The 14,138-nt window shown below is 43.9% G+C and overlaps 1 protein-coding gene across 1 annotated transcript in view; it reads right to left on the bottom strand.

Moving 5' to 3' along the window:
• The window catches only part of FAT3 (FAT atypical cadherin 3), a 687,549-nt gene extending 674,134 nt beyond the window's left edge, over positions 1–13,415 (bottom strand). Inside the window, exon 1 of the mRNA XM_050759265.1 lies at positions 13,222–13,415. The gene's annotated coding sequence lies outside the window, so the exon portion shown is untranslated. The remainder of the gene's footprint in view (positions 1–13,221) is intronic.
• Between the last annotated feature and the right edge of the window lie 723 nt (positions 13,416–14,138).

Genomic DNA, 14,138 nt, shown 5'->3' with positions numbered 1-14,138 from the left:
CATTCCAGAGGCGTCTCTAAGTGTATACTGGAAGCAACTTTTGGGTGGTCAATTTTACTTAAAGATTTTGGGTAGGGGGGGAACTTAAGTGCTTTGATAACTAAGTTAATATGTTTCACATTTAAAGAAGCATATTATGGAACAGACTGTAAAATTAGCATAATTTTTGAAGAAAAATAGCCCTCAAAGAAATCCACCTGATACTCATGTTCTATCTTTGGGCCCATACCCAGATTCTGAGAATATGAGGTCATCCTCCTTTCCTACTATGGGGGTTGCTACTCTTGATGTTACCATTATCAACAAGAGCTTTAGATTCAAATCCCAACCCTGCCAGTTAAGGCCTATGACCTTGTTTCTGCTCCTAACCATATCTTTGTCACCTGTGAAATGATGATATTAATATCTACTTCATAGGACATGGGTGATACCAGAACAAAAGTGCGTATGCAAAGAGCATGATAAAGTAGATACTCAATAAATTGTAGCTATTTTCTTCTTTCCCCACGCCACATTCCCCTTTTCCTACACATTATTCAGGATCTCAGATAATAATACTCTGAACTCCACCAAATACCACCTATAATTTCTCTTTAAGATGCTAAATTATTCTAGCATCCAAAATCTAAAATATCTCATTCATTCATTGGACCAGTATTCACTGAGTATTTTTTGGCAGGCACTGTTTATGAGTGAAAGGGCTCAAGAGGCAAGAAAGTGTATGTGAATATACCATTTCAGGTCACCTTTCACAGACGGCAGGTCTTCCGTGACACCAATGGCTTTAAAACCTTCTCATTTGGAAGAAAGAGGGAAGCAACATCAAAACATGCTGGAATTCCAGGTAACTCCAGCGTGGTATAATATTCTTACCAGTGTTCACTAGGATACTGAAGTCCAAATTTAGTTCTCATCAGGGATATTAACGATGATTAAAAGTTACATAAAAGTCCAAGAAAAATAAAGAAAAAGACCCCAGTCCCAAACAAAGGAGAGTCACCAAGTAGAAACTGTTCGAACTTGGTCACCAGCATATCATCTACACAGCTTGCCTGCTTACTATCCAGTTGAATGGTAACACTGATCATACCATTTACACTCAGCACTCACAGACTGCTCCAGCCTGCCCGGAAATCTGCATGGAAGCAAAGGATCAAAATACCCTTTCATCTAAAGAACTGTGAATTAACTCTCTGCCTTTTTAATTACTCTCAATTACTTTCCCACTATTTATAAGGGTTTTTTTCTTTTGCATAACAAAATCCAACTCTAATCAATATATGCAGTATATCCCAGTTGATTAGTATAATTCTTGCTCCACCATGATGCTGGAATTGTGCCAGCCTTACCTTGCACACAATTAAATGTCTGGTAATGCCTGCTGCTACCCAGCAGGCCTCATGAGTTAATAGGGAAAAAACAGGATTTACATTTACCTCTATCAGCCCCTATGTGCCCTTGCTCCCTCTCATCTGCTTATAGACACGTACAAAGTGTGCCTGGAGAAATAAAGGCCTAAAACAATCACACAAAACTAAAAGGCATGGGAACATGAAAGAAGGATCTCCAAAGTCTAACTCGTCATCTTCCCATTTCAGTAAATCTCTCCAGAAGTAAGATACCCCTTTTTCTACTCATGATTCCAACATTAAACTGTGAGCAAATTCTGAGTACAAGAAAGATTCAGGGATCTAGACTCCAATATTATGAATATGTGCAGTGTACCTTCAAGCCAATTTTTAATAAACACAAATCTCTTAATAAGAAATTAAGAGTATTACACATTTCTCATGCTCCTGTGGATTTGGTGTTAATGAGATTTTGTTTGTTAAGCTCACAGAATAACAAAGTGTCTAAAAGACAGACACAGTCTTTTCCAATTTCTATTCATTCAGGAAATAGTTATTGAACATTTTTTGTAGTAGGACATTCCCAAGACACGCACCTGCTCACATGTTGATTTCACCAGCCTGCCCCTCAAATAATGCATATAGTGCAGTGTAATTGAAAAAAAAAAAAAAAAAAACGAGGGGGGATTTAAATTTTACAAGACTTGCATTTTTTCTATTCTATTATGAACTGTCAGATTACTTCATACATTCGCTTTGCATAGACAAGCTTTATTATGTACCAGAAACTGTACCTCCAACCTTTAGAGAAAGATTTTCTTGCCCACAATGGTCACTACAGAGTGACCTATACCCCTGTGAGCCTCTGGGCCTCAGAATATACTGGAATGCCTCAATCCCTTATGAAGTGTGTTGACTGTAACGTAGTGTAATAATAGTTACAGCACAGGTGTTTATGAATAATTTAATTTTTAAATAGAATTGAGAAAGGCTCCAAGGATCCTTATTATAATAACATTCCTACTTATGTGTTCTATGCTTTCTTGAGACACAAAAAACTCAGCACTGATTTATACTCCTACCTCCCACTCTATTTTACCTTTGACTGTGAACATCAAACGCCATGAGAATGTACCATTAGGTACATAACACCCTTATCATACATTCCTCGAAAACAAAGTGATGCTACTGAAAGGTGACTGGACACCTGGATGCATCCAACATGCCTTCTTGATGTGTTCCCACCACTTGCTGAGAACACATAGGAAAGATCCAGAGCTTGAGCAGATCAGCCAATAAAGAGCATGCGTATTTGTGCCTAGAGGATCTTTCCTTCAACTGTGAAATGTGGACCTCAGAAGTAATATATCTTTTCAGTACCAGAATCATAATGCAGTCTTAATACCTCAAAGGGATATTTTTCAATATTTGGTCATAGATGGTCAATTGTGGAAGTCCATAATCACTAACCAAGTTGAACATAAACAAATACAGTCATTCAATTTTAAATATTAAACATTGGCAAGATCTAGTAGTAACAGTGGGGGACCAAAGCTTAATATGTTATCCCACTGAGCCCAGGGAATGATGGCCTATGGGAGACAGAGACATCCGCACAGGTAATTTCATTACAAGGCATGTGAACAGTGCTGCAATAATACCACCAAGTGTAGGGGGGACCTGAGTGCAGAGATACGGAAAAACAATATAAGAGGTCAGGTGTAAGCAATACCTTCAGGACAGCATGGAGCTCCAACCAGTGACTACAGGAGCTAGGGAGTTGGGAGAGATAAAGGGGCCAAGAAGTACCAAAGAGAGAAAAAGGTAGAGGGGCTGCAGAAGACAAGAGGCCCTGAGAGAAGAGGGGCACTTCTCTTCTCTGGATGTTCCAAAGGCTAGAAACGGGAATGTCAGCAAAAGTACTGACATTGTCATTGTCAGAGGTATGATTCCGGGTTGGACTGGCCTGGCCCTTCTGTCCAGATTTTTTTTTTTTTTTTTTGAGATGGAGTCTTGCTCTGTCACCCAGGCTGGAGTGCAGTGGCACAATCTTAGCTCACTGCAACCTCTGCCTCCTGGGTTCAAGTGATTCTCCTGCCTCAGCTACCTAAGTAGCTGGGACTACAGGCATGTACCACCACACCCAGCTAATTTTTTTTTTTTTTTTTTGAGATGGAGTCTCACTGTTGTTGCCCAGGCTGGAGTGTAATGGCACCATCTCAGCTCATTGCAACCTCCGTCTCCTAGGTTCAAGAGATTCTGCTGCCTCAGCCTCCCAAGTAGCTGGGATTACAAGCGTCCACCACCACACCTGGCTAATTTTTATATTTTTAGTAGAGATAGGGTTTCACCATGTTGGTGAGGCTGGTCTTGAACTCCTGAACTCATGATCTGCCCAACTCGGCCTCCCAAAGTGCTGGGATTACAGGCGTGAGCCGCCGTGCCCAGCAATGTTAGTATTTTTTAGTACAGACGGAGTTTCACTATATGTTGGCCAGGTGGGTCTCCAACTGCTGACCTCGGGTGATTCGCCTGCCTCAGCTTCCCAAAGTGCCAGGATTACAGGTGTGAGCCACCACTCCTGGCCCAGAAAGTCTAAACTTTAACATTTCCTCAACATCTCCATAAACTAGGTGTTCATTTCTGTTTTTCTCTCATTCCAGTTCCAACTTCTCCTCCAGTTCTTTCCCCTCTGATGCTGCTTCTCGTCATAGCAGTACTGAAGGAGAAGGTCAAACTCTTTCAGTTTATTATATGTTTGAACAAAAGTATATTTCCAATATGTATACCCTCTTGCCTCTGTTTAAGAAATTTAATATACAAAATCTGAACTTAAAAAACAGATAAATGTAAGAGAGACAAATTGTTCTTTATAAAAATAATTTGCCACATCTGTTTAAATGAAAAGTGTATTTTCCCTAGTTGAAAGAATTTAAGATGTGATTTGTTTTAAAAAATGTCATTTACATTCAATGTTTAAACACATATCTATTGTATAAGAACAATCTAGGTTTATTCACTTAGATTATTATAGTAACCACCGATGAGCTGTATGAAAGTGATCGATCTCTTTCTCTTTGGAGATGAGGTACAATATGTTATTAATACTACCTATTTAACAAAAATATGTAGAATGTAAACCGAACACAAGGTGTGCACTGCTGAATACATCTTAGAAATAAAGTGATTAATGCAAGTTATTATGCATACAAAATGTGCACTTCCAAATAAAAGAAGATTATTTAATTATCGTATAACTCAACAAGATCCAGGGAATTGATCTGGCAATATAATATATTTTGTCTTACGTTTCCCATCCAATTGTTCAATTGCCTAGATTGCCCAATTTCCTCATTGCAGCGGTTATCTTCCGAATATAAATACAAGTCCCATTGTTAATCCAGGGACTTCCAAGCAGATGATGCCACTTCAGTTCACCATCTTATTGACTTAGGATCACTCATACATTATGACTTATACTTATTTAGCTAAACATCATTCAGCTGAGGAAGCTAACTTTTGAAGGGTCAGACACCACATTTATTTAATATGCTCCATGCAAAAGTTATTCCAAGATAATAGGAGCACTCTTAATACACTTTGCCAACAATGACATTGACCTGAAGAAGCCAGCCATGCCACCAAAAAGACTAACAATGTAATGTGTACTTAGTTCAACCAGACTGTGAATGATCTGCTATGTCTACAGGAAAGATGGAATGCTAGATTACTTTAAATAGCTCCGAGTTAGAGAACATACCTATGAAGATGAGGAATTTAAAAATCTTATAAAAGTAGCTGTTCACATTAATACCAGTATAGGAGAGAGCCAAAATCTAAGTTATAAACAGGTAATGAAAAATTCTCAAGGACTGACTGAACCATGTTTCTCCCTACCTCACTTGCCAACATTCCCAAGTTCTCTTTTTACTAACTGCAGTACTTTCAGGCACTTATAATCATCAAATGCAGTTCAAAAAGAAATATATCCCACAGCAAGAATATTAAAAAAGAATTTCAATCTTCTATATGATTAGAAACTGTTTCACGTCAACAGTCAGGAATAAAAAGGATTTGAACTAATAAACCATTAACCAAAAAACTGAAAAGGATGTAGAGAAACGTGAATTTAAATGTAAATTCTGCCATCAGGTAAATATAATATAAACCTAGTAGTTATAAAAAGGAAGTTACTCTAATTACTTCTAAGATGCTAGACCAAAAATTCCACAATAGTAATTCTACCTCCCAATTCTTGTTTTTCAGCAGTACTGAGTTTTGCCTAATGCTTCATAACGTTTACAAGATACCATGCATCCACTCCATGGAAATAATCATCAATGGGAGATGCAACATCATCCTAATCAGTTGCACAGTTAAAAAAAAAAAAAAAAAAAAAGCTCATGTCACTGAAGTCAAGAAGCACAAAATGACAAATGGTCAAGTTCCAACAGCTAAAAAGATCCAAGACATTATGAGCTTTTAATGAGTGAAATATGCCACGAGAAAGAGACCTTCTGTCAATAAATCCAAATCCTTGTTCACTAATTAAACCATCTTATACAGTGTCTGAATATGTAGACACCAGACTTCAACATTTCTTAATTATATTCAATTCCAGGCATATTTTTCCATTTAATTGACATTCTGAAATGCCTTTACAGTCCTATCAAATAGGTACCAAATTCTCAAGAGAGATTACCACACACTTCTGAATTCTTATTCATTTGATTGAAACTGTTATTAGCAAACTTTTTTTTAAGTGGAAAGTGTGGGAAAGATTCACACCCCACTCTATCCATAACACGGGCGATGTTAAAGTCATCTGCATTTGGCCCACTTTCATGTGTACATTTCTTTGCAGTGAAGCTCTCCATAGCCAGGCCAATCTGATGAAACCCTAGCCGCAAAATCCACCCTAGCATGGGACGGGACCACATGAATCACATAACTGCTCACCCAATCACAACAGCAACTGCCATCATTAAGCCACCACTTAGAACCAACAGAGAATTGCAAACCACAATCAAAAATAGATTTCAGATGTCCAAAATATTGATCACATACTTGGACTTAAAAAATCAACAAAATGTCATGTGCGATAAATGCTCTAGGTTTCAAAAGAGACCAAGCTGATCCTCCTACCAAGATATAGCCTCATTTTGCTTTGGAAAAAAACACACAGAGACATGCATAGAATTTATCTGATAAAAAAACAAACAAACTGGTATTTATACTGTCATTAAGCACATTTGTCACCAAATTTAATCTGTGTCATCTGGAATACTCTTAGATGTTTACAAGTATTAAATAATGTTCAATGATATTTAGCAGTATTAATAATTTGGGGCTTATCTCAAAATATAAAACATCAATAGCTGCTCCAGAGTGTCACTTTTTGACCTTCCACGGCACTGAAAAGGCTACAATTTTTATCAGATTGTTTGGAATTTAATTTAGTTGAAGTCCTGAAGTTATAATTAAACTTCCAGTTAACCTTTCATATCTGTGCCTCATTCAACAGCTGTGCTTATCTCCAACATCTCAAAAAAGAAAAGAAAGAAAGAATTAACGGAAATATTATTTGCAACTGCTCTGAAAAGTACAAGTAGGATCAAGTCATAAAGAACGTCCAAGGTAAAAAGTCTAGCCTTTGCACTCACATTCTGGAAGCTAATGTTACTTTGTATGCCATTTTCTTAAAACTTTTTTTTAAGGTTAAAAACCAAGCAACAGATCTAAATGATGAATACCTAAAGGACAGAACACCTCAGAGTGTTCTGTGACAAAGTTAACCCTAAGATTCACAACTAAGTCTCAAACATAGGAAAACAGAGGACTAAAAGTACACCGTGTGCACCTGCATGCAGGCTCCCAGACACATTGAAAAAATCCTAAAGGCTACCTTTGAAACTGGGGGGTGGGAGACCACAAGGGGACAGTGGAGAAAGGACATGAATAAATTCTGAAGTCTTCTCAAAATATTAACTAACATTCCAACAGCCCATTTGACCTGCCCCATGAACATGTTCTTACAAAAAGGAGCTCTGCCCTGCCCCCTGACAAATGAAGGAATTAATTTATTTCTTAGTGCCTTGCATACATTAGGGCTTTAGTAAGAATTATTAAATATATTCACTTTAATAACTTACACTCCTCTTAAAAGTTTACTTCACCTCACATTTATCTCTCCCTCCTCCTTGAGGCTCCTGTTCGTAGACATTCTTTTGTCAATTAATAAACATTGTTAGATGTGACTTCTAGTGTACACACATACGCATCTCTCATTTTCCCAATACACAGTACTAAGCAGAAGCAATGGATATATTTTACTATTCTTTGAATCTTGACCACTGTCCTGTGAAAGAGGTAGATTCAGTAAATATTGCTGAAAAGAACTTTGAAAGAAATTTTTAAAACATAAATAACAGGGCTGGGGACGGTGGCTCATGTCTATAATCCAAGCACTTTGGGAGGCTGAGGTCGGCGGATCACTTGAGACCAGGAGTTCAAGAGCAGCCTGGCCAACATGGCAAAACACCCTGTCTACTAAAAATAAAAAAATGAAGAGGACATGGTGGCGTGTGCCTGTAATCCCAGTTACTGGAGAGGCTGAGGCACGAGAATCACTTGAACCCAGGAGGCGGAGGTTGCAGTGAGCCAAGAACATACCACTGCACTCCAGCCTGGGCAACAGAGCGAGACTCTGTCTCTAAATAAATAAATAACAAAAATAAAATAGGGAAAATAGAAGAGAAAGCAAGGCATTTTTTAAAGAAAGAAAAAATAAGTTAAATTCCATGTAACTTTACAGAATTTTAAAAAGGGATCTATTTCAGATGTACAAAGGCAAAAGTTAATGAAACAACTTTCCTTTGTTAAAGAGTCTATAATTCACAGTTTTGGAACCCCAGAAGGGGAGAAAGTTGAAATACTAACATCTGCTCAAGGACTCCTCTTAGGGTCCCCTGTATGACTTTTTCGCCCAGGGTAGGCAACACCTTCAATAATGCATTGTTCAAGGAAGGACAATCCCGTGGCCCTCCTCACAACTCCTCCAGGTTCTCTACATTCATGTATATCTAGCTGGTAAAGGAAGTAATATTTTGTTTATGTGAAGAGTTTGATTCCTAAAGTTCTGAAAGCTGTTTTCTATTTTCTATCACCATGCCAGTAAATCCATTCTCAAATTTTCATCCCTTCCACTTAGCAGAAGAAAAAAAAAAAAAGAAAGAAAATCTAAGTCCTAGAATATGCTAAAATTAAGACTAACCTGAAAATGCCGTTCCAATTCAGAATTGCTAGAATGGGTCATTTGTCACTATTACATGTAACTGATAGCCGATTTTGGTAGACCAGAAACTGGCTTGAACCCGCTAGACAAGTGTCAAATATGTTCTCAATAAATTCAATCTGTGTCATTAAGCTGAATTTTTTTTTCAAGGAAACGCAGCCTTTCCTGAAAATTATTCTTAGAAATTTGGAGAAAGGAGGTAATGTAAAAATAATAATAATAATAATAAAAATTAAAAAAAAAAGAAAACAAGGAAAGGAATAAAGCTTATTAAAGGAGTAGATACCCTGCAATTGACAGAAAACCCAATAAGTTTGAGAAGCCTATAGAATTAAATTGACACACACAGAAGAGGTATTTACTCTCCGAGTCTTCTCAAAGAAAGTTGTCACACTGTGGTGATCCTCAAGAGGTCAGGATATATTAAAAAAACAAAGATCCACTCCTTACAATTTGGGTAGAAAGATGCTGACAATGACATATTCAACAATTAGAGATCGAAAAAGCATTGCAGAAAATTTCACCAATAAGTAAAACTGCATACGTAGGAGTTGTGCTTTCTTTAACATTTTTAAGACCATGCATATCTGTAGAAATCAGAGGCTCTGCTAACTGTAGGAAGGAACTGGGCAGAACACAAATCCTTCACTCTAAGTCTGTCAGATCCCTTTCTTTTAAATTTCCATTCCAATTCTAATGTTTGCCACAATCAGCAAAGAAGTGGTTCATCAATAGTCCTTCTTCAGCAATCAAAGGAAATCAATTCAAATGGACAGGCCCACCTGCTCCCATCAGATGATCCCTACTCAAGCCTCCTGCAGAAGAAGAAGAAAAAAAAAAACAACCAAAACCAAAACACCTGGGGATGACCCCACAATGGAAAAAAAAAATCAAATACCTTCATTACTATCCTTTTCCTTCTTGCCCTAGAGGAAAAAGCCAACCCACCAGGCAACTGGGCAGATGTGGGCTATGAAGGAATGCCATACCCAAACTCCACAACTGGTAAAATAAAGCCACAATGGTCTTTTTTGCTTTGTGAGCTATTAATATAGCATAACAACACAACAGCCACCAGGAGCACTCCTCAGACCTGCTGGTAACGACTCAATACCCTCTCCTGCCTGGTAATTGCCTCCTTCTTTCTGTTTGACATAATTCATCAGCCAGATTAGCGCAGGTCATTCAGGATCGTACGAAGAAAGCAGGGATGATAACATAACCTGACACATCAAAATGTTCTTCTGTGAGCAGCCTGAAGAGCCATAGCTTTACAAAAGCTGTGGGCTAGCAAAATAACCATATAGCATACAGGTCAGTGGGTATCCACTGTTTATTGCTACTCATTTCATTTTTGAGTAGCTCAGCATAACTGTAATTGCTAGTTAACAGACAGACTGGGTCCTATTAAAAAAATCCCCAAAATGACTCCGCCAGGGACCAGAATAAATAAAATTTGAAAGAAAAATTTCTAAAAGGCTTGAGAGCCAGTCGCTGGTCAACAAACACTGGCTGTGAAAATCCTGCAGCGACAAGAGATGGAGCCAGCCCAGCAGCTGACTGATTTCTGATCTCTGAGCCAGCTGCCTTTCATGTGGAGTTCTCTGTGTGATTCAGATGATATGAAGACATTATAACTGGACAGTTCTGGGAACTTTCTCATCCCAGTGCACTGTGCACAGAAACTGGCCCCAGCATCACTCATTGTTCAAGTTCCAAAAAGGCAACAACTGAGATTCATGATTGAATATCAACATTCGGTTTAATTCTAAGAGACAACTTTTCGCCTTGTAAAATGTTAAAAACAAAACAAAACAAAACAAAACAACAACAACAACAAAAACCTTCCCCTACTCCAACCCTATTAAATAAAAAGCACATCAAAGTGCTAAAGTTATTATGTATTTTGTCTTTGTCTCTTGAGCCTTGGTTTCCTTGGCTGTTCCTTATTCTCTCACTGTTCAACTGCTCCAATTTAGGAATAAAGAAAGAAAAAAAAAAAGAGGAAGAAGAAGAAGAAAGAAAAAAGCAGAAGCAGTTGGCTTTGTGCAATTTCTAGGATTCTGAAGAATCACAATCTCTCAAATCTCTTCTCTCTTCCATCCCCTCCTCCCTTCCTTTCCTTCTCAGATTCAAATCTCCACGTCACATCAGAACATCATTCAAGCGTTCTGTAAATGTGAAGAGAAGTTCAGTGCCTGCTGGTGGAGAAGAAATCTGGGCTCTGTTTGATCGATACTGAGATGTGGGCACCTCGGTCCTCAATTCCTAGATGGCGGGCTTCCCCTTTCCACCACCTGAATTTGCCGCCTGGATCCGGGCAAAGTCGTCTGCAGTCTTTCTGGCCGCTTCTCTGTCTCTCTGCTTTTATTTTAACTCAGCCTGGGCGCAATCAGAGAATCTAATCCTAGCAACAAAGCCAGGAGCACAAATCCACCGTGATGAACTGGTCGGCCTGCTCCCCCGCCCCTTCCTCCCACTACCCCGGACTCGCCTTTGAAAAGACTAGCGTCAGGGCCAGAAAATTAATATGTCCGAGGCAAAGAGGAGAAAAGCGGCGGAATACAACTGGCCACGAGTGGTTTGGGTTTTGTTGCTGTTTATGTGTATCTTTTAAACATCAAGGCCCCACGCACAGGAACCCCAGCCGCTCAAGCCCCGGGTGGGCCCGTCACACCTCCACAGGCGCTGCCCAGACAGCTCGCCCCCTCCCCCCGCGCGCCCTCCCTAGTCTGGCTGGGGCCGGGGCGGGTGGGGGGAGGTTCTCGCGGGTTTGTCTGACACTTGTAAATGGAAGTGGGATCCAACTTGGAAAACAAACGCGCCAGAGTCTGGGGGCGGAGAGGAGCGGGAGGAGGAGAGAGGGGGAAAAAAGACTTCAATCATTAGCGCGGTCCCAGCGTCCCTCCCTCCCGCCGCGGCTGCTGCAGGTTCCCCCAAACCCGAAGCTGAGTCCCATTGGGCGCGCGGCGGCGGCGGCGGGATGGAGCTGGAGCTCCCGGCCAAGGCGCTAGGAGTCCCCCAGATTCCGCGTGCCAGAGCCACCGGCTGCCCACGCTCGGGGTCGCAGGCGCCACTCCCTCCTGGGATTCTCTCCTAGTCCTTCACAGAGACATCGCAGAGTCTCCGCAGCCTCCCTGCCCCCGACGTCCATTCCGGGGACCCCTCTCCACCGCCTGGTTTGAGCCCATTATTCCAGCGAGCTGCAGCCTCAGGATGTCACTGCCAGCACACTCGAACCCCGGGAGCGCCCCTGTTCCTCTCATCCCGGGTAACTCAAGTGGCTCTCTTAGCTTGCAGCCAAACTCCGGCCACTCCTGCATCCTTGCCCCAAGCGCCCCCCGCCCCCGCCCCCCGCAGCCCACAAGAGGAGAATGGCGGAAAGTGAATAAAAGTTGCTTTCCGCAAAGCCTAATCGTGGTCAATGTTTAACCATCTCGGAAAACACATGCGACAAAAGTCAACGAGAGAGGGGAGGAGGGAATTCAGATCACAGCACAGCTAAAAATATCCGGGCTCGCCATCGCGCAAGCCGGGGGGCCAGATGCACTTTAGCTCAGCGACTCCCACTGGCGGAATCCTCGCGCTCACCGCGCGCCGCGCCAAGATGGTCCAGGCCACCTCTACTGCCTCCCCGCCAGCGCCCCTCAGCCCCCTACCCTTGCCCTGCACACACACTGGCCTGTAGAGGGGATTTACCCCGCACCGCCCGGGAGTGGGGCCTGAGCTCGGAGCTGGTGCCCCTGGCGTTCTCGCCCACAACCCGGAGACAGCTCCTCCACACTCCTGGGACGGTCAGCCCCGCGCTGCTTTCTTTTCAAAGACAAGCAGCCTTCCCACACGCCCGCCAAAAATCATGCACTCTCGCAAAGCATTCCGGTTCCCTCTCCTTGTCGAGACAGCAGGGATAGTCTCTGCCCCCAACCACTCCGTAAAGGATGTCGCTCTCAGTCGAAGAGCTGCCGCCGCCGTTCACTACATCTCACCCTGCCCACAAGCCCCGCAAGCCCGAGTCAGGCGTGGGGAACAGACCCGCAGACTGGTAACCCCTTCCCTTTCCTAGCGAAAGTGGAGGCTGGGCTCCCTGCTCTGCGCCGCGCCTTGCCTAGCGATGACCCAACTTGCACCTCCGGGTCCCCTAAGTGCATCATCCATCGGCATCTGAACATCCCCCACTGCGCCCGAGAGGCACCGGCTGCCAAGCAGGCTCGCCACCTGAACCTTCTCATCCACCTGCAGGGGCGGCTGGGAGCCGGGGATGCCGCAACCCCCCTCGCAACCCCTCCCCAAATCCTCAGCCCCAAACTTGGCCAACTCTCCGTGTAAACCTCCCGGCTCCCGCCGCAGGGCCAAGTCACCCTCCCCTCCAGTTTGCAGCGGCAGCAACGGTGGCTCGGGACTGCGCGGAAGCTGGAACTTTACAAGGTGAAAAGTTTCCCCCATGCGCTCCGTCGGTTCTCGCCTCCAGAGCCCACCTCGCAGCCCATTTGCACCCAGCAGCTGAGGCTGTGCTCGGGCAGGCGCGCTCCAGCCGGTGCACCAGGCAGCGAAATCATCACGCTACAAATCCCCACGCACCCTTGCCTCCGCCCGCGATCCACGGCTCTACGAGGCGCTTCTCCCGTGGTCTTCCTCACCCAGAGCTCCGCGCTCTTGCTCCGGGCGAGCCGGTCCTCCGGCTGCTGCCGCCGCAGTGCCCACCTCGCGCTAGCCGGGATTGAGGCCGCCGGCAGAAGCGCTCTGCGCTCGGGACGCCGCAGCCGCCGCCGCCGCCGCCGGGGGTTCGCAAGCGGAGGAGGGGAGCCGAGGGGAGGAGAACAGCAGCGGGAGGAGAGGGACGGGGGCGCGAGATCCCAATCCGCAGCCGAGTTCACAGCGCAGCCTGCCGGGAGGAGCGCCGGCTCTCCTGTCTGTTCCGAGCTGCAGCCGCCGCCGCTACTGCTCGCCGCCTGGCTGCTCCGGGCTCCCCATCACAGCCGACGCCGACGCACGGCCAAGCCCCTCTCCCATCTCCCCCTCGCGCTTCTCTCTCGCAGTCTCCTCCTCCCAAACCGCGAGCGAAAAGGGCGAGGGGGAGAGGAGTCTCGGCGTCGGGGATGACTAGCGATCTCGGAGCGTGGCGCAGGGGGAGAGGGGGCGCGCGGGAGGGGGCGGTGGGGGAGGCGCGGCGAGCTGGAGGGCATTCCCGGCGCCAGGCCTGGAAGCTGTACTAATTTTAGAGCTCGAGTCTTCCCTCAGCCCTCTGGGGCTCTAGGATAACACCAACGTGCTTTCCTGCCGCGGAGAGAGCGTGTTGCTTGCTGGCTTGGGAGAGCTTTAGCACACTGCGTTCAGTCTCATCCGCACCACAGCCCCGTGCAGGTAGAGAACGCGTTACTCTCCTGGGACAGAGAGGAAACTGAGGCACATCGAGATTAACATGGTTTATCTAACGTCCCAAGGCTAGTTTGCAGTGTGAAGATTAAACCAGCAAATGCCGTGCCTCTGGACTAAAA

The sequence above is a fragment of the Macaca thibetana genome, chromosome 14, assembly GCF_024542745.1.
Source record: "Macaca thibetana thibetana isolate TM-01 chromosome 14, ASM2454274v1, whole genome shotgun sequence".
NCBI lineage: Eukaryota > Metazoa > Chordata > Mammalia > Primates > Cercopithecidae > Macaca > Macaca thibetana.
The sequence above is the reverse complement of the archived record's forward strand: the minus strand, read 5'-3'. Positions and strand labels throughout refer to the sequence as shown.